Genomic DNA, 6,131 nt, shown 5'->3' with positions numbered 1-6,131 from the left:
TAGTTTATTCTTTCTGTTCCTTAGATTCTGCATATAATTGAAAACATATGGTGTTTATCTTTCTCTGTCTGACTTATTTCACTTGGCATAATAACCTCTAGGTCTATCCATGTCATGCCAAATGGTAGGATTTCATTTATTTAATGGCTGAGTAATACTCCATTGTATATGCGAACCATAATTTCCATTGGTGGGCATTTAAGTTGCTTCCATATCTTGGCTATTGTAAATCGTGCTGCCATGAACATAGGGGTGCATAGATCCTTATGAATTATTGTTTTGGTTTTCTTTAAATAGATACCCAGAAGTGCAATTGCTGGGTCAAAAGGTATATCTATTTTTAATTTTTTGAGAAACCTCCAGACTTTTCCACAGTGGCTGCACCAATCTGAAATCCTACCAACAGTGTACGTGGGTTTCCTTTTCTTCACATACTCACCAACACTTGTTATTCTTTGATTTATTGATGATAGCCATTCTGACAGGTGTCAGGTGATATCTCATTGTGGTTTTAATTTGCATTTCTCTGATAATTAGTGACCTTGAGCATCTCTTCATATGTCTGTGGCCATACTCTCTGTACATGCCCAATCTTGTCTGATCTCAGAAGCTAAACAAGGTTGAGCCTGGTTAGTACTTGGATGGGATTGTTTTCTTAATTTCTCCTTCTAATCGTTCATTATTAGAGTATAGAAATGTGATAAATTTCTGTATATTAATTTTAGGTCTTGCTAGTGTACTGAATTCATTTATTAATTCTATTGATTTTTTGGTGGATGCTTTAGGGTTTTCTATATATAGTATCATGTCATCTGCAAATAGTGACAGTTTTATTCCTTTCTTTCTAATGTGGATGCCTTTTATTTCTTTTTGCTGTCTGATTGCTATGGCTAGGACTTCCAATACTATATTGAATAACAGTCATGAGAGTGGGCATCCTTGTCTTGTTCTTCACCTTAGAGGAAAAGCTTTCAGCTTTCCAACATTGAGTATATTAGCTGTAAGCTTGTCATATACATCCTTTATCATGTTAAGGTAAGTTCCTTCTATACCCACTTTATTGAGAGTCTCTTTTTTTTTAAATAAATGAATGTTGAATTATGTCGAATGCTTTTTCTGCATCTGTTGAAATGATTAAATAATTTTTATCTTTGGTTTTGTTCATGAGATGATGACATTAATTGTTTTGCAGATATTGGACCACTTTTGCATTCCTAGTATAAATCCCACATGATCATAGTACATAATCCTTTTAATGTATTGTTGAATTTGGTTTGCTAGTATTTTGTCGAGAGTTTTTGCATCTATAATTTTGTATCTACCGAGGACATTGGCCTATATTTCTCTTTGTTGGTATCGTCTGTGTTAGATTTTACTAGAAGGGCAATACTGGTCTTGTAGAATGAGTTTGGGAAGATTCCTTCCTCTTTAATTTTTTGGAATAGCTTGAAAGTAGGTATTCATTCTTCTTTAAATGTTTGGTAGAATTCATTTGTAAAGCCATCTGGTCCTGGGCTTTTGTTTGTTAGGTTTTTTGGTGACTGCTTCAATTTTATTGCTAGTAATTGGTGTTTCGATTCTTTGTTTCTTCCTGGTTTGGTCTTGGAAGGCTGTATGTTTCTAGAAATTTATCCATTTTTTCTAGATTGTCCAATTTGTCAGCATATGATTGTTCATGGTATTCTTTAATGATTTTTGTATTTCTGTGGTGTTGGTTGTAATCTTCCCTCTTTTATTTCTGATTTTATTTATTTGGATTCTCTCCTTTTCTTGATGAGTCTTGCTGGAGGCTTGTAAATTTTATTTATCCTTTCAAAGAACCAGCTCTTAATTTCATTGATCATTTTCATTGTTTTTTTTTTCTGTCTAAATTTAATTTATTTCTGCTTTGATCTTTATTATTTATTTTCCTCTACTTACTTTGGGTTTTGTTCTTTTTCTAGTTCTTTTAAGTATAAAGTTAGATTGTTTATTTGTAATATTTCTTGATTCTTGAGGTAAGCTTGTATAGCTATACATTTTCCTTGAGAATTGCTTTTGCTATATCCCATAACTTTCATAAAAGTTATGCGATATAGCAAAACTTTCATTTTGTTTTTATTTTCATTTGTCTCAAGGCGGTTTTTGATTTCCTGTTTGATTTCCTTTCTGATCCATTGGTTGTTTATTAGCATGTTGTTTAATCTCCACTTATTCGTGTTTTTTTCTAGTTTTCTTCCTGTAATTGATTTCTAGTTTCATGCCATTGTGTTCAGAAAATCTGCTTAATATGATTTCAATCTTCTTGAATTTATGGAGGATTTTTTGGGGGCCTAATATGTGGTCTATCTGGAAAATGTTCCATGTGCACTTGAGGAAAACGTGCAATCCATGGTTTTTGGATGAAATGCTTTAAACAGATTTATTAAATTGGTCTGGTCTAATTTGGCATTTAAAGCTAACATGAGATTATTTCTGAAATCCTTAGAAAATAGTGAGGTTAAAGAAAAAGCAACACACTGTGTACAATAGCACTATTTAACATAACATGTAATTCAATCTATGCTTGGGAATTTTGAATTCAATCAAAAAAGAATTGGATCCATTACAGGTGCCAGTGGTCAGAATGAGACCAAATGGGAAATTAAGAAATATACATAGAATCTTACTTATATCAATCATACATACATCTCATGTGGCATATCTAAATCATATATTATATATGTGTATGTATGTATGTATGTGTGTGTATATATGTATATCTATATATCACATGGCATAACCAAATGTAACCAAGTGTATTTACATGCAGCTTTGAATTGTAACTGCAGAGAGTTGGTTAGGAAAGAGTAATCTCCAGGCACTCAGCAAATTAACACTGGAAACAGATGGATGGAGCTGTTTGAAGTTGAGCTGAGCTCTTTAGATTACAAAGTGATCTTCAAATTCATTTTGCTATCCACAGAGAGAGATAAATTGCAGCTATTAGCTTACCTAATTATCCTTGGCTAGCAATATGAGGTTCAGCCTTGTACTCCTTTAACTTTCATTTAATAGCCATTTGAGATGAAATACAGTATTTCAAAAGATGTTTTACAGAGAGTGATTTCTGTCAATATCATTAAGCTGTTATTTCAAAACAGCAGAATTCACCGAATAGCACTTTTGTCAATTTGCTCAGCATGTTGTTCTCTGTAAACTGATCACTGCCATACCCTTCCCCAACTTTTTTGAAACCATATCAATATACTGAGGAAACGGACTCAGTTAGTTTTGAACAATGATCAAAGGACAGTTATGAAACATGAATCTGAAAGGCTAGAATATGATATCACAAATTAGAAAAAAATATTGTCCTCTAAAAACATTTGTAACCTGGGTGGGACTTGTCTGTTTCAGTGAATACTTTTTAAAGAGTGAAATATTCTAGGAAAATCTAAACTAGAGTTTTCTTTTTCTCCTCTGCTTCTGCAAAGAGCATATTTTCTCCCATATATTTGCTGAGCAATTTTTTATTATGAAAAATAGGTCATCTGTGGAAGAAAGAAGTCCTTTTCCAGTTGGATGACTTTTTAAAAGCTAGGCTATCTTACGATTGGGAGTAAGAATAGCACAAGTCTGCTTAGTCAGAGTTTTGCTAAGATGGGATATATGTTCTCTAATGAGCAATAAGGAATGCTCAGGTTAATGTGCCTGCTAAAGGCTCAGAGACAAAAGGTTGGGCAGAGACTAGAGCTGGCACACTGAGTTTGAGAACCTAGATGCACGGGAAGGCTTTAAATGGAATATTGGTTATTTCTAAGATGGAGTGTGGCTCTATTATGGGCCTGTTGCACCTGAAGTTATTATATCCTGCCTGGAGTCATTTTTGACCTTCCTGTTATTGGGATGACTAATATCTAAAAGTCTATCTTTCTTGTTTCAGTGCAAGTTCCACTGTGGCAGATGCTTTATATTTGGGGTATGAGTCCTAAGAGATAAAGGAATGCAACCAATGTTTGTTAATCTACTCTGCTGTGCCAGACAATTGATATTCCCTGACTGATTTATTTTTATTTCCTGACCAAGTCTTTAATTATTTCATTCTACAAATACTGCTATTTCTCCAGTATGTGAATACTGACTGAGACAATGTGCATCATTTCTTGAGTTTCGTAGTAAAAATCTGGGAATTCGCTCATTTGTTCATTCATTCATCAAATATTTATTAGGTATTTACTAGTGTCAGGTACTATGTTGGACATTGGGTATAAAAGAGTGAAATGAAAGAGACATGGTCACTATTGTTCTGATACAGTCCAGGGGGATAGATTGATTTTAAATAAATACCTATACATATATGCAATTACAAATTAAATAGTAATTTGTAGTAAATACCATGAAAGAAAAAATTCAAAAGTGCATGGAAGATAATAATGAGGAGAGGGGAACACAATTTAGATTGAACACATTTAAACAGAGAACTGAGAATAGTCAGGAGAGAGCTAGCCACATGAAGAGAAAGGATAAGAAAATTCTAGGCAGGAGGAAGGGCAGGTGTGATTATGCTGAGGTGGGAAACAACTCAGTGTGTTCAAGGTACTGAAAGACAACTGAAATATAGTGGGCAGGTTGAGAGTGATGCAAGATGAAGTAGTATTTAACTCTTTCTTGCCCATCACACTCAGTTAGTGTTTTTAAATGTAGGGTTTATTATTACTCGGGCATAGTGAGACTAACAGATCAGGAGACAACTGCTGTTGAAAAGACAGTTACAAGAGGCAGGACATACCATGCCAAGCAGAGCCATATAGAGAAGCACCAGGGTTGATCAGGAGGCGGACAGAGAAAGGGGAAAATATGAGAAAGGGCCTTTATTGTGGTTTTCAAGGAAAGGAACAAGTGAGACAGAGTGATCAGGCTTAGAATTTGCTAGTTTGAATAATTTCAATGGGCTCTGGGGCACAGGGGCTTTTTCTCTAGTTGTCTGGTACCTGGTCCTTTGGTGATTAGGACAAGTGAATAATGGGTCAGAGTGTGAGAGCCTTGTGAGAACCCTATAAAGAAGGTAGTTGGAGTGTGGGATCTGGATTGGTTGGTTTGAACATGAAAAGCAAGTTTAGAAGCAAGTCTTTGCTATCTGTAGGAACTGGCTAGCCCTGGGAGGAGCAGTCTTCCCAGAGTCAGTAAGACTTCAAATGTCAAAGTATCAGAAATACAGGTAATAAAAAGGCATAATTATTACAATTAGTTCTTTTTCTTTCTTTTTGGTAATCTTCCTCTCAGTCGTATCTTGTTTTCTGTTTCTGCCCTAGTCACAAATTTAGACCCCTAATAATATGGATGCTAAATTTTTGTGTTAGATTTTTTAATCAATCTCTCTGTTTTCATTTTCTCTTTGCCTTTGATCCATGTCTCAAGACATCTATAAATTAGATTTAAAAACATTTTTTTAAATGTTCGTTAGCATTTATTTGATGCTAAATTTACTCCCAGGCCATAAGTTTTTGTTTCTTCAGTTTCTTTTGGGATATCTTTTCTTCTGTACAACTGTCTCTCTGGTTTAGGAACAATCTGCTCTTTTCCAGTAAGGATCATCTCAGTGTGGCAGGGAGCGCTCATGAATGGGTTAACCCGCCCATGAGCTTTGTGAGTTCTGTACTGCACCTTGGGAGCTTTGTTGACCTGGATGTGCTCAATGACCAGAGAATCTACATTTAAATCCTTAAGTTCAGCATTACTCTCCGCGTTTTTAAGCATATGCAGCAAAAATTTAGCATTCTTTGTAGGCCACCGACCCTTTGTCCAACCCCACTGTTTGGCCTGGGCACACCTACCAGTTCCACCATTGTAATGACAGAATGGCACACATTGCTTCTGTAAAGTGACAACCTTCAGATACTTGGTGGCTTTTCGGATATGCATACACTTGATGTCCTGGGCAGTTTCATGAGTGAACATGAAGATTTGAAACTCTTGATTTGTATGATTTTGTGGTGTTTTCTGAGTCAAGTGAGTAGCAAACTCACCTCAGGCTGCTTATGGAAAGAGGAAGACTAGATTTAAAAATTTTTATTTTCATTAAAAATTCTAAAAATTTGAAGGAATATTTAGAGATAACATAGTCTAACTTACTGTATTAGTCGAACTAGTGAATCTCTGTTGCAGACAAT

The 6,131-nt window shown here is 35.0% G+C and overlaps 1 pseudogene; it reads right to left on the bottom strand.

Moving 5' to 3' along the window:
- Positions 1–5,422: 5,422 nt before the first annotated feature.
- On the bottom strand, positions 5,423–5,898 carry LOC120594852 (60S ribosomal protein L17-like; annotated as a pseudogene).
- Positions 5,899–6,131: the final 233 nt, after the last annotated feature.

The sequence above is a fragment of the Pteropus medius genome, unplaced genomic scaffold (assembly GCF_902729225.1).
Source record: "Pteropus medius unplaced genomic scaffold, Ma_sr-lr_union100, whole genome shotgun sequence".
Lineage (NCBI taxonomy): Eukaryota > Metazoa > Chordata > Mammalia > Chiroptera > Pteropodidae > Pteropus > Pteropus medius.
Note: the sequence above shows the minus strand (reverse complement) of the source record. Positions and strands in the feature narration are given on the sequence as shown.